Below are 20299 nucleotides of genomic sequence, written 5' to 3' on the forward strand. Positions count from 1 at the left end.
CAAAGTGCTGGGATTACAGGCATGAGCCACTGTGCCCGGCCAGCATGTTTAATTTTTAAGCAACAGCATCAACTGTTTCCAGAGTGTCTGTACCATTTTACATGTATGACTGATTCTGTTTCTTTGAACACTCACCAGCATTTATTTTAGCCATTTTGATAGGTGTGCTAACTTATGGTGGTTTTAGTTTGCATTTCCCTAATGGCTAATGATGTTGAACATCTTTTCACATGCTTATTTGTCATCTGTATATTTTCTTCCATGAAATATTTCTTCATGTCTTTTGCCCATGCTGTACTTTTAGTGTTTGCTTTCTAATTGTTCAGTTTTTAAAGTTCTTTATATATTCTAGGTACTACTCCTTTGTCAAATATGTGATTTGCAAATATATATCATGTATAGTTCACAGCTTGTCTTTTCCTCCTCTGTTCTTTTGCAGAACATAATTTTTTAATCAATTTATTAATTTCTCTTTAATGGATCATGTTTTTGGTGTTACCTAAGAACTCTTTGGTCTTACATGCTAAAGATTTTCTTCTATTTTTTTCTGAAAGTTTTATAGTTTTACGTTTTATATTTAAGTTTGTAATTTATTTGAGTTAATTTTTAGGGTTTTTTTTTCATCTAGATGTCTAATTGCTCTAGAACAATTTGTTTAAAGGGATAGCTTTCCTCCATTGAATTGTTGGTGTACCTTCATCAAAAATTGGCTAGGGATACAGCCAATCCTTAAACAATGCAAGGGTTAGGAGCAGCAAACCTCCACACAGCTAAAAATCTGCATATAACTTTTGACTCCCCCAAAACTTAACTACTTATAGCCTACTGTTGACTGGAAGACTTATCAATAAAATAAGCAGTCAATTAACACATATTTTGCATGTTATATGTATTATATATTGTATTTTTACAATAAAGTAAGCTGAAGAAAAGAAAATGCTATTAAGAAAATCATAAGAAATAGAAGATATATTTACTGTTCATTAAGTGGAAGTGGATCACCATAAAGTTGCTCAATCTGGTTGTCTTTTTTTTTTTATTATACTTTAGGTCTTAGGGTACATGTACGCAATGTGCAGGTTAGTTACATATGTATACATGTGCCATGCTGGAGCATTGCACCCACTAACTCGTCATCTAGCATTAGGTATATCTCCCAGTGCTATCCCTACCCCCTCCTCCCACCCCACAACATCCTGGTTGTCTTTATGTCGAGTAAGCTGAAGAGGAGGAGGAAGAGGAGGGGTTAGTCTTGCCATCTCATTAGTGGCAGAGGCAGAAGAAAATCCACATGTAAGTGGACCTGTGCACTTCAAACCTATCAACTGTATTTGTATAGGTCTATTTCTAGGTTTCTTTGTGTTAATCCATTCATTTAGCTGTCCATTCCTCCTCCAATACCACACAACCTTGATTACTATAGCTACCTCATAAATCTTGAAATTAAATAGACTGATTCCTTCCACTTCATTCTTTGAAATTTTTTAGCTATTCTAGTTCTTTTGTCTTTCTATATACATTTTGGAAGAATCTTATTGATATTTACTTCTTTAAAAACCTGCTGTGATAAGCCCTCTACATGTTTTTTAAATTTACACCTAAGTATGTTTTAGAGAGATTGTAAATGACATTTTATTTCAATTTCTGCGTCCATGCCTTCATTGCCAATATATAGAATACAGCTGATTGTGTATGTTTATCTTGTAGTTTGCAATCTTTTGAAACTCATTCATTAGTTCTCAGAGTTTGCTTGCTTATTTGTTTGTTTGTATTCATAGATTCCTTGAGATTTTCTATGTAGATAATCATGCTATCTACAAACAGAGACAGTTTTATTTCTTCCTTTCCTTTATTTTTTTTTCTTGCCTTATTGTGCTGGTTAAAACTTTGAGCACTGTGTAGAGTAAGCAGTGAGATTTAATATTTCCAATTCAGGGGAAAGCATTTTATCTTTCACTGTCATTTATACTTTCAAAGAACCAGCTCTTTGTTTCACTATTTCACATTGTTTTCTTCATTATTATTCTGCTTTCAATTTCATTGATTTCTGCTTTTATATTTAATATTTCCTTCCTTGTGCTTGCTTTTAGTTTATTTTGCTCTTCTTTTTCTAGGTTCTTGAGGTGGGAGCTTAGATAATTAATTGAGACTTTTTCTCTTTTCAAATGTATGCATTTAATGCTATGACTTTCCCTCTCATCACAGCTTTAATTGTGTCTAGCGAGTTTTGACATGTTGTATTTTCATTTTCATTCATTTCAATGCATTTAAAAAAAATTTCCCTTAAGTATTCCTTGTTGACCTAGGGATTATTTAAAAGTATGCTGTTTAGTTTCCAAGTGTTTGAAGATTCCCCAGTTATCTTTCTGTCATTAATTTCTAGTTTGAGTCCATTATAGTTGGAGAACATACTCTATGATTTCAACTCTTATAAATTTGTTGAGATTGCTTTATGGCCCAAGATATGGTCCATCTTGAAATGCATTCCATGGACACTTGAAATGAATGTGTGTTTTACTATTGTTGGACGGACTGTTCTATAAACATTAATTAGACCCTGTTGGTTGATGGTGTTTTTGAGTTCTTCCGTATCTTTGTTGATTTTCTACTCGTTTTAGTTCTTTTCTATCAGCACTTGAAAAATAATGAGAAATCCACTGTAGTTTTAATTGTTTTCCCCTAAAGGTGAGGTGTTTCTTTCTCTGGTTGCATTTACAACTTTTTCTTTATCTTTACTTTTCAGAAGTTTAACTACTATGTGTGTTGGCACAAATTTCTTTGAGCTTATCCTGTTTGGGATTTGCTCACCTTCTTGAATTTGTAGGTTTATGTCTCTCAGTAAATTGGGGAGATTTTCAACTATATTGTTTTTGAATACTTTTTCACCCCTGCCCTCTTTCATCTTTCCTTCTAGGACTCTGGTGAGATGAATATTAGATAGTTTGTTTTAGTCCCACAGGTCCCTTAAGCTCTGTTAAATTTTTAGGCTTTTCCAGTGTATTTTCTCTATTGTTTGGATTGGAAATTTTCTAATGTTCTGTCTTCTAGTTCACTGATATTTTTCTTTTTACCTCTGTTCTGCTGTTGAGCCATCAACTGAGCATTTTATTTTGGTTATTGGGTTTTTCAGTTCCAAAATTCACATATATCGTTTTATCTTTTATTTATTTGTGACACTTTCTACTCTTTCATTTGTTTAAAGTATATTTTAAACATACACTTTATGTTTTGCTCATTGACTTTTTTTTTTTTTTAGACAGTGTCTTGCTTTGTCACCAGGCTGGAGTGCAGTGGCCCGATCTTGGCTCACTGCAACCTCCAACTCCCTGGTTCAAGCGATTCTCCTGCCTCAGCCTCCTGAGTAGTTGGGACTACAGGTGCGTGCCACCACACCCAGATAATTTTTGTGTTTTTAGTAGAGAGAGGGTTTCACCATGTTGTCCAGGATGGTCTTGATCTCTTGACCTCAAGATCCTCCCACCTCGGCCTCCCAAAATGCTGGGATTACAGGCGTGAGCCACCACACCTGGCCTCATTGATGTATTTTTATCATGACTGCTTTAAACTCTGTCAGATAATTCTAACATATCTGGTATCTCAACCTTGGCATTTATTGATTGTCTTTTTTCATCCAGTTACATATCCTCCTGGTTTTTGTATGTTAAGTGATGTTTTATTAGTATCTGGCCCTCTTTGTATTATATTATGAAACTCTGGATCTTATGTAATTTTTTGTTTGGGCCGGCTTTCTCTGACATTGTTCTAGCAAGGGACTAGGGGCTACCTCATTACTGTCACATGAAGGTAGATTAGTTCCCCTATTCAGCCTGTGCTGACAATCAAGGTGGGGGAGCATATCATTATTGCTGAGCACAGATGAGAACTCCAGCCCTCCACATGGTCTCCACTGGCACTCTATGTCGATGTCTTTTGGGGACGGGGGTCATTACTGGCTGGCAGAGATTAAGGTTTCACAGCCCTACTTGGCCTTCTCAGACACTATCTCAGTGGGGGGTGTTAGGGAAACTCATTACAGCTTCTCAGGGATGAAAGTCTTATCTCCCCACCCGGCTTTTACTGGTGTGATTAGCAATGAAGCTGTAGTTGTTTCTGGAGCACAGCGGATACCATCTAAATGTTTTTCTTCTTGCTAAGCCACCTCTTTTCTGACCCTTTAAGTAGAGAGAAGCATTTATTGGAACTGTGTGTGTGTGTGTGTGTGTGTGTGTGTGTGTGTGTGTGTGTGTGTGCATCCATTAGAGTTTCAGAGTTGCAGGCTTCTCAAGCTCCAAGTCTGGGGGGTACTTGCAGCAAAAAGAAAACCCAGAGAACCCCACCTTATTGTTCCTTAAGTCTTGAGGCTTCTAGCCTGGCTGCTTTCTTCACTCCACCTTTCAGAGTCCTCTTGTGTTTGCTTTATATATAATATCCAGAATTTTTAGTTGTGCTTAGCAGAAAGAATATGGAAAAGTATGTCCACTCCATCTTCCCAGTCAGCAAATCTTCAACTGGGTTTTAACTAAACATAATAAATGCATTTAAAGACATAAGGGAAGCTATTACCAATATAGACAAATACAAAAAGACACACACACACAACATGAATAAGAACCAACCAGAGACTATCCTGCAATGATGTTAATATTTTGGTTTTGATCATTGGGCTGTGACAAGAAATACACACTGAAGTACATAGGGATAAAGTGGTATTTAGTGATAAAGGGAAATTCTATTTGCAACTTACTTTTAAAAGCCAACAGTAGTAACACATATATGTATAGAAATAATGTTAAAGAAGCGTGGTAAAATGTTAACATTTGAGGAATCCAAGTGAAGGCATATGGGAATCTTTTGTACTATGTTTACAATTTTCTATGAGTATGAAATTATTTCAAAATGAAAAATTAATAAAAACAAACATGTATAATGGGGGAGGAGACACAACCAAGCATAATATCAGATACTAAACTAATAATAGAGCATATAGTCATTAAAGTACACAAATAAGTGAGATAAGCTGCAGAAGATATACTGACTTGGAAGACCAAAATGGAAGAATCTATAATGTAAAGGAAAAAATATGTAACTCAATTATAATGAAAATATTACATATCAAGACTTGCGGGGTGTTATAAAAATGATCTTTGATAAAATGTACACACTTTAAATAGCCTTTAATATTTAAATATTAAACAAGAATAAAACCTAAAAATAAATGAACTAAGTGTTCACCTAAGTGAATAAGAAAAAGGAAAACAACCAAAGTAGCATAAAATGTAAATCAATGAACTAGTTAAAAACGATATCACAGAGAAGATGAACAAAGCCAAAATTTCTTTTTCAAAAAAAATACCAATAAATGATAAGCCACTGACAAGATTGATCAAGAAATGTAAAGAAGACACAAATAAATAATATTCTGGATGAAAATGAGAACATATCCAGCAATAAAGCTGAAAATGTTCCATAATCAAAGGAATCATAATCAAAGCTGTTTCCAGTATTTACATGGAAAAGTATTTACATGGAAAAGATGAACTTGGATTCTGATCACTCATCATGTATGAAAAAAAACAATTCCAGGTGTATCAATATCTTGAAGTTCAAAAAAAATCTTAAACCCTCACTAGATAATTTATGTGATTTTTTTTTATGTTTAGGTAGATAAATACTTCCTGACCAAGACAAAAATATTATTATTTGAAAAGAAATGACTGATAATTTTAACTGGATCAAGATTTAGAAAACTTAACCATCAAAAATCACATTTCAGACTGAGAGAAGGAATTAGAGAAGGAATTGTGATAAACCCTTTTAATGCCTATCTCTTCTCTGCTCTCTATGTGGATTCTATTTCTGCTGGCATTTGGCCATAACAGCTGCAGCTGCTGCAGCAGGTGGGCTGGCAGCAGGGTGGGCTGCAGCAGCAATTTTGAAAACATACAAACCCATGTGTTTCTTTTTTTACCCCATGTGTCTTCCTTCAAGGATCATAACCCAAAGCTGATTGTCATCCAATATCTGCAAACAGTTGTTTTATATATTTACAAAGCTTTTGTTATTGTTTATAGTAGGAGGATAAATCTTATACTAGCTTCTACATTAGGGTGGCATCAGAAGCCCTCCCTAAACTTGGTTTTTAACTCATCACCATGACTCAATATCATCCTATCTTCAGAGGTGCTTCCCAAAGTAAATAGCAATAAGGAAAAACAGATGGTGACTAACAATGGTCCTGACATCTCACAAAGCTACATAGGACCTGTTAGATGACCAAATACTGTACTCAGCTTTAAAAATGAGGATCAGTGCTTAATTGGTAGGGAGAATGATTCATTTCTCAGTTCAGAAAAATAGTCCTGACTGATTATTTGTCAATTAAGAAAGCAAATATATCAATTACTCAAAGAAAATTCACAGCACTGAATAGACAACTTCCTCCTTGGGACATTTCCCAATGGACTAGAGAAGTATCAAAGACAAGTTCTGCTCACTGATCCAAACTTCGGAGTACCATGTATAAAAGGTTCAGATTGAATAGGGTTATCAAACTCTAGGAAACTCACCTCTGAGCAGGAGCGCACCCTCCACCCCGATACCATGACCCACTGCTGCTCGTCTTGCTGCCAGCCTACGACGTGCTGTAGGACCACCTGCTGTGTGTCCAGCTGCTGTCAGTCTTGTTGCCCCCCCCAGTTGCTGCAACACATCCTGCTGCCAACCTAGCTGCTGTGCACCTGTCTACCGGAGAACATGCTACCATTCCATGTGTGTCTGCCTGCCTGGTTGCCTAGACCAGAGCTGTGGATCCAGCTGCCGCCAGCCCTGCTGCCTGCCGCCCAGCCTACTGTGAGGCCACCTGCTGCAGGACCACTTGCTGCCAGTCCACCTGTGTGACCAGCTGCTGCCAGTCTTCCTGCTGCAGCACACCCTGCTGCCAGCCCACCTGCTGTGGGTCCAGCTGTTATGGCCAAACTGGCAGTGGGTGCAGCTGCTGCCAGCCCAGCTCCTGTGCACCCGTCTACTGCAGGAGAACCTGCTACCACCCCACGACTGTCTGCCTGCCTGGTTGCCTAAACCAGAGCTATGGATCCAGCTGCTGCTAGCCCTGCTGCCAACCAGCCTGTTGTGTGTCTAGGGGCTGCCAGCCTTGCAGTTATTGATCAACTTACCACAGATCACTACCTGCATAGAATAGACTTCCATCATCAGACCACCCAGGTATTCTTTTTTTTTTTTTTGAGACCTAGTTTCACTCTGTTTCCCAGGCTGGAGTGCAATGGCGTGATCTCAGCTCACCACAACCTCCGCCTCTTAGGTTCAAGCCACTCCCCTGCCTCAGCCTCCCAAGTAGCTGGGATTACAGGCTTGCGCCACCATGCCCGGCTAATTTTGTATTTTTAGTAGAGATGGGGTTTCTCCATGTTGGTCAGGCTGGTCTAGAACTCCTGACCTCAGGTGATCCACCTGCCTTGGCCTCCCAAAGTGCCGGGATTACAGGCATGAGCCACCACGCCCAGGCCAGATATCCATTTCTATTGCAAACTCACTCCACTTCCTCTGCTGATAACATACATGCTGTCACTAAACTGTGAGTCATCTTCTTGTTAACAAATTTATGAGCTTGCTTGATGAGTGTAGCCTTTTTCACTCCGATATTCTCTTCATTGAGCCAGCTGCTGGTCAGCTTCATCTGTTCTTGACCTGGATTTATGGTCTGAGCATTGACAAAATTATCTTTGTTTTTTTACCCTAGGAAAATTTCTAAAAAGAAAAAGAAAATTCTCATAGCTGTCTTATTAAAATTTTTTTTCTTTTTTTTGAGACAGAGTTTCACTCTTGTTGCCCAGGCTAAAGTGCAATGGTGCGATCTCAGCTCACTGACACCTTCGTGCTCCCAGGTTCAAGTGATTCTCCTGCCTCAGCCTCCCAAGTAGCTGGGATTACAGTTTCCTGCCACCACACCCGACTAATTTTTTGTATTTTTAGTAGAGAGGGGGTTTCACCATGTTGGCCAGGCTGGTCTCGAACTCCTGACCTTAGGAGATCTGCCCACCTCGGCCTCCCAAAGTGCTGGGATTACAGCCATGAGCCACCACACCCGGCCCTTATTAGATCTTTACAGTTATACATATCATTTTGTTTCAATATAATACTCACTTTTGTGACTTTCCATGACAACTCTGTATTATCTTCTTAGCTGAAAAGAGTGTTGCTTTATTTATTTCCTAATAAAGTATTTACTATAGTGCCTCCTGTGTTGTGTTTTGTTTTGTTTCTGTGATTGTTTTGCATCTCACATATATTATCTCATCTAAGTCACATAGGAGCCTCAAACTTGGACAGAACCAAGATGAGTCAAGTGGCCTGCATCGTGTCATGTAGCTAAGGATGGACAGAATCGGCTCTAAGCTCAGGGTTTCTGATTTCAGCTCTGCTGCTGTCACACTTACAGAATTATACTAAGGACTTAAAACCGGGAAGGGGTGCACTCGAAGTTGTTCTCCGACAATGGAAACACCAATTCCACGCATTTGCAGATCATTTTCTACTAACAAAGTTCTTCCCAAATTCATTCCCCTAACCAATAGCCACATCTTAAGAGCAACAACTTGTTTTAAGAGCCCTCGTGAATCATGTGAACATTTTATATTCTCAGTCTCTTGTCAGACTCTGGTGAACTTCTTTAAATACTTTTGAGCACCCGTTGTGTTCCTGCCTCTGTCCTGGGACTTTGGTGTGAGAGGCTCATCTAGAAATACTTGTTTGTTGAAATCATGGAATTGGCATTCTGTTTGTCCTCATTCTTCTGGTCACCTAAATAAATGGTAATAGAAGATTAAGTCATGCCCTATAAAACTTAGGCCACATTTCATTTGCACCCAAACTTTGAGAGATAATTTGTTTCCACATCAAAACTTTTTATTCCTGTCTTACTGTTTTTTATTGTGGTAAAATACACATAAAATTTACAATTATAATCTTTATTTTATTTTATTTTATTGAAATGGAATTTTGCTCTGTTGCCCAGGCTGGAGTGCAGTGGCACGTTCTCACCTCACTGCAACCTCCACCTTCCAGTTTGGAGCGATTCTCCTGCCTCAGCCTCCCGAGTAGCTGGGACTACAGGCATGTGCCACCATGCCCGGCTAATTTTTTGTAGTTTTAGTAGAGATGGGGTTTCACTATGTTGGCCAGACTGGTCTCAAGTGCCTGACCTCGTGATCCACCTGCCTCAGCCTCTCAAAGTGTTGGGATTACAGGCGTGAGCCACCGTGCCCAACCACAATTATAATCATTTTTACATATACAGTTCAGTGGAAGTAAGTACATTCATGTTGTTAGACAACCATCATCTGTCTCTAGAAATTTTAAAAATTTTTTTAAATTATTTATTTTTTATTTTATCAACTTTTATTTTGGGTTCTGGGATACATGTGCAGGATGTGCAGGTTTGTTACATAGGTAAATGTGCCATGGTGGTTTGCTGCACAGATCAACCCATCACCCAAGTATTAAGCCCAGAACCCATTAGCTGTTCTTCCCGATGCCCTCCCTCTCGTGGCCTGCAACAGGCCCCAGTATGTGTTGTTCTCCCACCCCACCATTTGTCCCATCATTCAGCTCCCACTTATAAATGTGTTCCCATCATTCAGCTCCCACTTATAAATGAGAACATGTCATTTTGGTTTTCCGTTCCTGTGTTAGTTTGCTGAAAATAACAGCTTCTAGCTCCATCCACGTTCCTACAAAGGACATGATCCAGTTCCTTTTTATGGCTGCATAGTATTCCATGGTGTACATGTATCATATTTTCTTTATCCAGTCTACTCTTGATGGGCATTTGGGTTGGTTCCATGTCTTTGCTATTGTGAGTAGTGCTGCAGTGAACATATGCATGCATGTATCTTTATAACAGAATGATTTCTATTCCTTTGGGTATATACCCAGTAAAGGGATTGCTGAATCAAATGGTATTTCTGGGGATGGTGCTATCTGGCCCAGATACTATGCTTTTCTATGGTCTTCACAACTCACAGGCCAGGAGATTCCCTCGGGTGCCTACACCACCACGGCCCTGGGCTTCAAGCACAAAACTGGGTGGCTGTTTGGGCAAACACCAAGCTAGCTGCAGGAGTTTTGTGTTTTTGTTTTGTTTTGTTGTTTTTTTTTTTTTTTTTCATATCCTAGTGGTGCCTGGAATGCCAGCAAGACAGAATCATTCACTACCCTGGAAAGGGGCTGAAGCCAGGGAGCCAAGTGGTCTTGTTCACCAGATCCCACCCCCAAGGCACCCAATAAGCTAAAATCCACTGGCTTGAAATTCTCGCTGGCAGCACAGCAGTCTGAAGTCGACCTGGGATGCTCGAGCTTGGTGCGGGGAGGGGTGCCCACCATTACCGAAGCTTGAGTAGGCAGTTTTCCCCTCACAGTGTAAACAAAGTTGCCGGGAAGTTCGAACTGGGTGCAGAACCCACCTCAGCACAGCAAAGCCACTGTGGCCAGACTGCCTCTCTATATTCCTCCTGTCTCAGGAGGGCATCTCTGAAAGAAAGGCAGCAGCCCCATTCAGGGGCTTATAGATAAAACTCCCATCTCCCTGGGACAGAGCACCTGCAGGGAGTGGCAGCTGTGGGCACAGCTTCAGCAGCAGACTCAAACGTTCCTGCCTGCCGGCTCTGAAGAGATTCACTGCTCTCCCAGCACAGCGCTCAAGCTCTGCTAAGGGACAGACTGCCTCCTCAGGTAGGTCTCTGACCCACATGCCTCCTGACTCCTCCCAGCAGGAGTCAACAGACACCTCATAGTGGAGAGCTCCAGCTGGCATCTGGCAGGTGCCCCCTGGGACAAAGTTTCCAGAGGAAGGAGCAGGCAGCAATACCCAGGCAAACAGGGTCTGGAGTGGACCTTCAGCAAACTCCAGCAGACCTGCAGAAGAGAGGCCTGACGGTTAGAAGGAAAACTAACAAACAGAAAGCAACAGCATCAATATCAACAAAAACGAGGCCCGCGCAAAAACCCCATCCAAAGGTTACCAATATCAAAGACCAAAGGTGAATAAATCCAAGAAGATGAGAGAAAAACCAGCACAAAAAAGGCTGAAAATTCCAAAAACCGAATGCCTCTTCTCTTCCAAAGGATCACAACTCCTTGCCAGCAAGGGAACAAATCTGGGCAGAGAATGAGTTTGATGAATTGACAGAAGTAGGTTTCAGAAGGTGGGTAATAACAAACTCCTCCGAGCTAAAGGTGCATGTTTTAACCCAATTCAAGGAAGCTAAGAACCTTTATAAAAGGTTACAGGAACTGCTAACTAGAATAATCATTTTAGAAAAGAACATAAATGACCTGATGTAGCTGAAAAACACAGCACGAGAATTTTGTGAAGCATACACAAGTATCAATGACCAAATGGATCAAGCAGAAGAAAGGATATCAGAGATTCAAGATCAACTTAATGAAATAAAGCGTGAAGACAAGATTAGAGAAAAAAGAATAAAAAGGAATGAACAAAGCCTCCAAGAAATATGGGACTATGTGAAAAGACCAAACCTATGTTTGATTGGTGTATCTGAAAGTGATGGGGAGAATGAAACCAAGTTGGAAAACACATTTCAGGATATTTTCCAGGAGAACTTCCCCAACCTAGCAAGACAGGCCAACATTCAAACTTAGGAAATACAGAGAACACCACAAAGATACTCCTCCAGAAGAACAACCCCAAGACACATAATTATCAGATTCACCAAGGTTGAAATGAAGGAAAAAATGTTAAGGGCAGCCAAAGAGAAACGTCAGGTTACCCACAAAGGGAAGCCCATCAGACTAATAGTGGATCTCTCTGCAGATATCCCACAAGCCAGAAGAGAGTGGGGGCCAATATTCAACATTCTTAAATAAAAGAACTTTCAACCCAGAATCTCATATCCAGCCAAACTAAGCTTCATAAGTAAAGGAGAAATAAAATCCTTTACAGACAAGCAAATGGTGAAGGAGTTTGTCACCACCTGTCCTGCCTTACAAGAGCTCTTGAAGGAAGCATTAAATATGGAAAGAAAAAACTGGTACCAGCCACTGCAAAAACATACCAAATTTTAAAGACCATCGACACTATGAAGAAACTGCATCAGCTAATGGGCAAAATAACCAGCTAGCATCATAAAGACAGGATCAAATTCACATATAACAATGTTAACCTTAAATGTAAATGGGCTAAATGCCCCAATTAAAAGATGCAGACTGACAAATTAGATAAAGAATCAAGACCCATCAGTATACTGTATTCATCAGACCCATCTCACATGCAAAGACACACATAGGCCCAAAATAAAGTAATGGAGGAATATTTACCAAGCAAATGGAAAGCAACAAAAAAAAGCAGGTGTTGCAATCCTAGTCTCTGATAAAACAGACTTTAAACCAACAAAGATCAAAAAAGACAAAGGGCATTACATAATGGTAAAGGAATCAATGCAACAAGAAGAGCAACCTATCCTAAGCATATATGCACCCAATACAGGAGCACCCAGATTTATAAAGCAAGTTCTTAGAGCCCTACAAAAAGATTTAGACTCCCACACAATAATAATGGGAGACTGGCCGGGCATGGTGGCTCACACCTGTAATCCCAGCATTTTGGGAGGCCAAGGTGGGTGGATCATGAGGTCAAGAGTTCAAAACCAGCCTGGCCAACATGGTGAAATCCTGTCTCTACTAAAAAATACAAAACTGAGCTGGGCATGGTGGCACGTACCTGTAATCCCAGCTACTGGAGAGGCTGAGGCAGGAGAATCACTTGAACCCAGGAGGCAGAGGTTGCAGTGAGCCAAGATTGTGCCACTGCACTCCAGCCTGGGTGACAGAGCAAGACTCCATCTTAAAAAAAAATAGTGGGAGACTTTAACACCCCACTGTCAATATTAGACAGATCAACAAGACAGAAAATTAACAAAGATATTCAGGACTTGAACTCAGCTCTGGGACAAGCAGAACTCTTCACCCCAAATCAACAGAATATATATTTTTCTCAGCACCACATAGCACTTACTTTAGAATTGACCACATAATTAAAAATAAAACATTCCTCAGCAAATGCAAAAGAACGGAAATTATAACAAACAGTCTCTGAGATCACAGTGCAATGAAATTAGAACTCAGGATTAAGAAACTCACTCAAGGCTGAGTGTGGTGGCTCACGTCAGTAATCCCAGCACTTTGGGAGGCCAAGGTGGGCAGATCATGAGGTCAGGAGATGGAGACCATCCTGGATAACATGGTGAAACCCCGTCTCTACTAAAAATGCAAAAAAATTAGCCAGGCATTGTGGCACGTGCCTGTAATCCCAGCTACTCAGGAGGCTGAGGCAGGAGTGAGCCCAGGAAGTGGAGCTTGCGGTGAACTGAGATCACACCACTGACTACAGCCTGGGCCACAGAGCAAGACTCCATCTCAAAAAAAAAAAAAAAAGTGGGAGACTTTAACACCCCACTGTCAATATTAGACAGAACAATGAGACAGAAAATTAACAAGGATATTCAGGACTTGAAATCAGCTCTGGACCAAGTGGACATTTACAAAACTCTCCACCCCAAATCAACAGAATGTACATTCTTCTCAGCACAACATAGCACTCTAAATTTGACCACATAATTGGAAGTAAAACAGTCTCTCAGATCATAGTGCAATCAAATTAGAACTAAGGATTAAGAAACTCACTCAAGGCTGGGCACGGTGTCTCACGCCTGTAATCCCAGCACTTTGGGAGGCCGAGGTGGGCAGATCACAAGGTTAGGAGATCAAGACCATTCTGGCTAACACAGTGAAGCCCTGTCTCTATGAAAAATACAAAAAATTTAGCCAGGCATGGTGGCACGCACCTGTAATTCCAGCTACTCAGGAGGCTGAGGCAGGAGAATTACTTGAACCCAGGAGACAGAGGTTGCAGTGAGCCAAGATCACACCACCGCACTACAGCCTGGGTGACAGAGCGAGACTCTGTCTCAAAAAAAAAAAAGAAAAAAGAAAAAAAAGAAAAAAAAAACTCATTCAAAACCGCACAACTACATGGAAACTGAACAACCTGCTCCTCAATGACTACTGGGTACATAACAAAATTAAGGTAGAAATAAATAAGTTATTTGAAACCAATGAGAACAAAGACACAATGTACCAGAATCTCTGGGACACAGCTAAAGCAGTGTTTAGAGGGAAATTTATAGCACTAAATGCCCACATGAGAAAGTGGGAAAGATCTAAAATCGACACCCTACCATCACAATTAAAAGAACTAGAGAAGCAACAGCAAACAAATTCAATAGCTAGCAAAAGACAAGAAATAACTAAGATCAGAGCAGAACCAAAGGAGATAGAGACACAAAAAAATCCTTCAAAGAATCAATGAATCCAGGAGCTGGTTTCTTGAAAAGATTTACAAAATAGATCACTAACCAGACTAATAAAGAAGAAAAGAGAGAAGACTCAAAGAGACACAATAAAAAATGATAAAGGGGAGATCACCACTGATCCCACAGAAATACAAACTACCATCAGAGAATACTATAAACACCTCTACACAAATAAACTAGAAAATCTAGAAGAAATGGATTAATTCCTGGACACATACACCCTCTGAAGACTAAACCAGGAAGAATTCGAATCCCTGAATACACCAATAACAAGTTCTGAAATTGAGGCAGTAATTAATAGCCTACCAACCAAAAAAAAAAAGCCCAGGACCAGACGGATTCACAGCCAAATTCTATCAGAGGTACAAAGAGGCGCTGGTACCATTCCTTCTAAAACTATTCCAAACAATAGAAAAAGAGAGACTCCTCCCTAACTCACTTTATGAGGCCAGCATCATTCTGATACTAAAACTGGGCAAAGACACACCAAAAAAAGAAAATCTCAAGCCAATATCCCTGATGAACATTGATGCGAAAATCTTCTGTAAAATACTGGCAAACCGAATCCAGCACCACATTACAAAGCTTATCCACCACAATCAAGTCGGCTTTATCCCTCGGATGCAAGGCTGGTTCAACATACACAAATCAATAAATGTAATCCATCACATGGATTACAATGACAAAAACCAATGACAAAAACCAATGACAAAAACCACATGATTATCTCAATAGATGAAGAAAAGGCCTTCAATAAACTTCAACACTGCTTCATGCTAAAAACACTCAATAAACTAGGTATTGATGGAACGTATCTCAAAATAATAAGAGTTATTTATGACAAACCCACAGATAATATAATACTGAATGGGCAAAAGCTGGAGGCATTCCCTTTGAAAACCGACACAAGACAATGATGCCCTCTCTCACCACTCCTATTCAGCATAGTATTGGAAGTTCTGGCCAGAGTAATCAGGCAAGAGAAAGAAATAAAGCATACTCAAATAGGAAGAGAGGAAGTCAAATTGTCTTTGTTTGTAGATGACATTATTCTATATTTAGAAAACCCAATCGTCTCATCCCAAAAACTCCTTAAGCTGATAAGCAACTTCAGCAAAGTCTCAGGATACAAAACAAATGTGCGAAAATCACAAGCATTCCTATACACCAATAATAGACAAGCAGAGAGCCAAATCATAAGTGAACTCCCATTCACAATTGCTACAAAGAGAATAAAATACTTAGGAATACAACTTACACGAGATGTGAAGGACCTCTTCAAGGAGAACTACAAACCACTGCTCAAGGAGATAAAAGAGGACACAAACAAATGGAAAAACATTCCATGCTAATGGATAGGAAGACTCAATATCATGAAAATGACCATACTGCCCAAAGTAATTTATATATTCAATGCTATCCCCATCAAGCTACCATTGACTTTCTTCACAGAATTAGAAAAAACTACTTTAAATTTCATATGGAACCAAAAAAGAGCCCACATAGCCACGACAATCCTCAGCAAAAAGAAAAACTGGCCAGCCATATGTAGAAAGCTGAAACTGGACCCCTTCCTTACACCTTATACAAAAATTAATTCAAGATGGATTAAAGACTTAAACATTAGACCTAAAACCATAAAAACCCTAGAAGAAAACCTAGGCATTACCATTCAGGACATAGGCATGGGCAAGGACTTCATGTCCAAAACACCAAAAGCAATGGCAACAAAAGCCAAAATTGACAAATGGGATCTAATTAAACTAAAGAGCTTCTGCACAGCAAAAGAAACTACCATCAGAGTGAACAGGCAACCTACAAAATGGGAGAAAATTTTCGCAACCTACTCATCTGACAAAGGGCTAATATCCAGAATCAACAATGAACTCCAACAAATTTACAAGAAAAAAACAAACAACCCCATCAAAAAGTGGGCAAAGGATATAAACAGACACTTCTCAAAAGAAGACATTTATGCAGCCAAAAGACACATGAAAAAATGCTCATCATCACTGGCCATCAGACAAATGCAAATCAAAACCACAATGAGATACCATCTCACACCAGTTAGAATGACAATCATTAAAAAGTCAGGAAACAACAGGTGCTGGAGAGGATGTGGAGAAATAGGAACACTTTTACACTGTTGGTGGGACTGTAAACTAGTTCAACCATTGTGGAAGTCAGTGTGGCGATTCCTCAGGGATCTAGAACTAGAAATACCATTTGACCCAGTCATCCCATTACTGGGTATATACCCAAAGGACTATAAATCATGCTGCTATAAAGACACATGCACACATATGTTTATTGCGGCACTATTCACAATAACAAAGACTTGGAACCAACCCAAATGTCCAACAATGATAGACTGGATTAAGAAAATGTGGCACATATACAACATGGAATACTATGCAGCCATAAAAAATGATGAGTTCATGTCCTTTGTAGGGACATGGATGAAATTGGAAATCATTATTCTCAGTAAACTATCGCAAGAACTAAAAACCAAACACTGCATATTCTCACTCATAGGTGGGAATTGAACAATGAGAACACATGGACACAGGAAGGTGAACATCACACTCTGGGGACTATTGTGGGGTGGGGGGAGGGGGGGTAGCATTAGGAGATATACCTAATGCTAAATGACGAGTTAATGGGTGCAGCACACCAGCATGGCACATGTATACATATGTAACTAACCTGCACATTGTGCACATATACCCTAAAACTTAAAATATAATAAAAAAAAAAAAGAACAAAGCTGGAGGTATCATGCTACCTGACTTCAAACTATACTACAAGGCTACAGTAGCCAAAACGCATGGTACTGGTACCAAAACAGATATATAGGCAAATAGAACAGAATAGAAACCTCAGAAATAACACCACACATCTACAACCATCTGGTCTTTGACAACCCTCACAAAAACAAGCAATGGGGAAAGGATTCCCTATTTAATAAGTGATGCTGGGAAAACTGGCTAGCCATATGCAGAAAACTGAAAGTGGACCCCTTCCTTACACTTTATACAAAAATTAACTCAAGATGGATTAAAGACTTAAACATAAGACCTAAAACCATAAAAACCCTAGAAGAAAACTTAGGCAGTACCATTCAAGACATAGGCATGGGCAAAACCCCTATCAAAAAGTGGGTGAAGGATATGAACAGACACTTCTCAAAAGAAAACATTTAGCTAACAAACATATGAAAGAAAGTTCATCATCACTGGTCATTAGAGAAATGTAAATCAAAACCACAATGAGATACCATCTCACACCAGTTAGAATGGCAATCATTAAAAAGGCAAGAAACAACAGAGGCTGGAGAGGATGTGGAGAAATAGGCACAGTTTTACACTGTTGGTGGGAGTGTAAATTAGTTCAACCACTGTGGAAGACAGTGTGGCAATTCCTGAAGGATCTAGAACCAGAAATACCATTTGCCCCAGCAATCCCATTACTGAGTATATACCCAAACGATTATAAATCATTCTACTATAAAGGCACATGCACACATATGTTTATTGCAGCACTGTTTGCAATAGCAAAGACTTGGAACCAACACAAATGCCCATCAATGATAGACTGGATAAAGAAAATGTGACACATATACACCATGGAATACTATGTAGCCATAAAAAGAATGAGTTCATGTCCTTTGCAGGGACATGGATGAAGCTGGAAACAATCATTCTCAGCAAACTAACACAAGAACAGAAAACCAAACACTGCATGTTCTCACTCATAAGTGGGAGCTGAACAATGAGCACACATGGACACAGGGAGGGGAACATCACACACCAGGGCCTGTCAGGGGGTGGGGGGATAGAGGAGGGATAGCATTAGGAGAAATACCTAATGTAGATGATGGGTTGATGGGTGCAGCAAACCACCATGGCACGTGTATACCTATGTAACAAATTTGCACGTTCTGCACATGTACCCCAGAACTTCAAGTACAATTTTAAAAAATAGGCCATATCAAATAGCCTAGATGTATAGTAAGCTATATGATCTAGGTTTCAGCACACTCTACAATGTTCGCACAATGACAAAATTACCTAGTGGTTCATTTCTCAGAACATATCCCCATTGTTAAATGGCACAAAACAGGATTCATGTTTTGGTAAAAATTAAAAACAAAATTTAACAAAAGAAAAGAGAGCAAAAAGGAAAGATACAACACAGCATGTGATAAAATATTTATACCATATCCACTCAATAAATGATAAACTCCTGATACATATATCTCATATAAGTTTATAGACAATGATCTCCACATTATCTATCTGTCTATCTATCTATACACTAGTCAGAACATATATCCAAAATCTATAAAACACTAAGAAATTAACAACCGTGAAGAAGTATGGGTAGAAGACTTGAACAGGGATCTTATGAAAAAGGAAAAAGGAACAACAAATGCCTGTTAGACATTAGTCATCAAATAAATGCAAATCTAAAACATAAATACATACCAGTACAATTCAGAAGGTTCACAATATTAGGGTCAAGCAGGAGTCACTACTGGTTGTAAAATGTTGAAACACTGCTTTTTTCTTTCTACTAATGCTGATTATAAGTGTTTCCTCTGACGTGGCAATTTCACTCCTACATATATTCCCAGAGAGAAGAATTTGAGTACCACATTCCCATATAAGAAATATTCATTTTCAAATCCTTATCAGACTAGAATAAATTTGGCTAGCCTCGAAGCCATTGATTCTTTTTAAGATGCCTGTGCATAATTTTGCTCTGTTTCTTTTCGTGTAACTTTGAAGTTCCGAGGGCAATCTAATCTCTGTTATTTTTCTGTCCAAAGCCATCTTTCTGTAGGGCCTAAATAGTGATATTTCTTACATGTTAGCGTAAACTTTCACTTCATTCATTTCTGCCATAATATTTAAGAACTGATAATGATATTCTGTCATACACGTCTACTTATATTCTCAGGAAACTCACTGTTTACTTTCCACTCTCTTCAAAAATCTACATGTAAAACTCAGTGCAATAGGCCTGTTGTTAGAGAGCTGCATGGGCTCTCATGTTTTATGTGTTTGTTAATCAAGAGATAATCTGATACCACTATCTTGTTATTAGTGATCCACCAATTACACTTTCCCCCAGGTTCTCCTCAATGAATTTAACTGATACCTACATATCCTGATGTAATTTCCTCCTCCTATAATTTGAGTTGCAGATTAAAGACAATTCCTCACTCACGTTCTCTAGATTAATACAATATTGTTGTAGAAATGACTAAGTATAGATTTCGGATAATTGGGCTAGACTTCATTGTTTCTGTCAAAGTAGATAAGAAAGACTACAACTGGGCTACAAGTATCTCCTGGGAGTTCCCCCCATGGGGTGTGTGTGTCAGAAAGGGACCCATGGGATAATCTAGTGCCCCTGTTGAAAAGAGAGCTGTTGATCCCCAAGCCCACATTCTGCAATAGAACTGCTAGAGTATTTCATGGGGCATGAAATTGCCTTTAGAAAAATCAATACAGGGGGTCACATCAAGGTCAAATTGGGCACAGAAGGGTAGGAATTTTGCTATATTCAGAATTTCTTTACTTAGAGAAGGTAGAGGAAATAGAGTAAGAATAGGAGAATATATTTTTGGAATGCAATGATAGTAAATATCCTAAACAAAATATAAGTAAGTAAAATCCAGTGGCATATACATGTGATCATAACCACATGAATTGTTTTCAGAAATACAAGACTGGGCTAATATTTGAACATTAATCAACTTTTAAAATAACACATTTTGGGAAGCCGAGGCAGGTGGATCACTTGAGGTCAGGAGTTCACGATCAGCTGGCCAACGTGGTGAAACCCTGTCTCTATTAAAAATACAAAAATTAGCTGGGCATGGTAGT

At 39.3% G+C, this 20299-nt stretch overlaps 1 pseudogene; it reads left to right on the forward strand.

The window, feature by feature from the left end:
- The first annotated feature begins 6600 nt into the window (after window positions 1–6600).
- Window positions 6601–7163, forward strand: LOC112129696 (keratin-associated protein 9-2-like; annotated as a pseudogene).
- The last annotated feature ends 13136 nt before the right edge of the window (window positions 7164–20299 follow it).

This window comes from Pongo abelii, chromosome 19 (assembly GCF_028885655.2).
Source record: "Pongo abelii isolate AG06213 chromosome 19, NHGRI_mPonAbe1-v2.0_pri, whole genome shotgun sequence".
Classification (NCBI taxonomy): Eukaryota; Metazoa; Chordata; class Mammalia; order Primates; family Hominidae; genus Pongo; species Pongo abelii.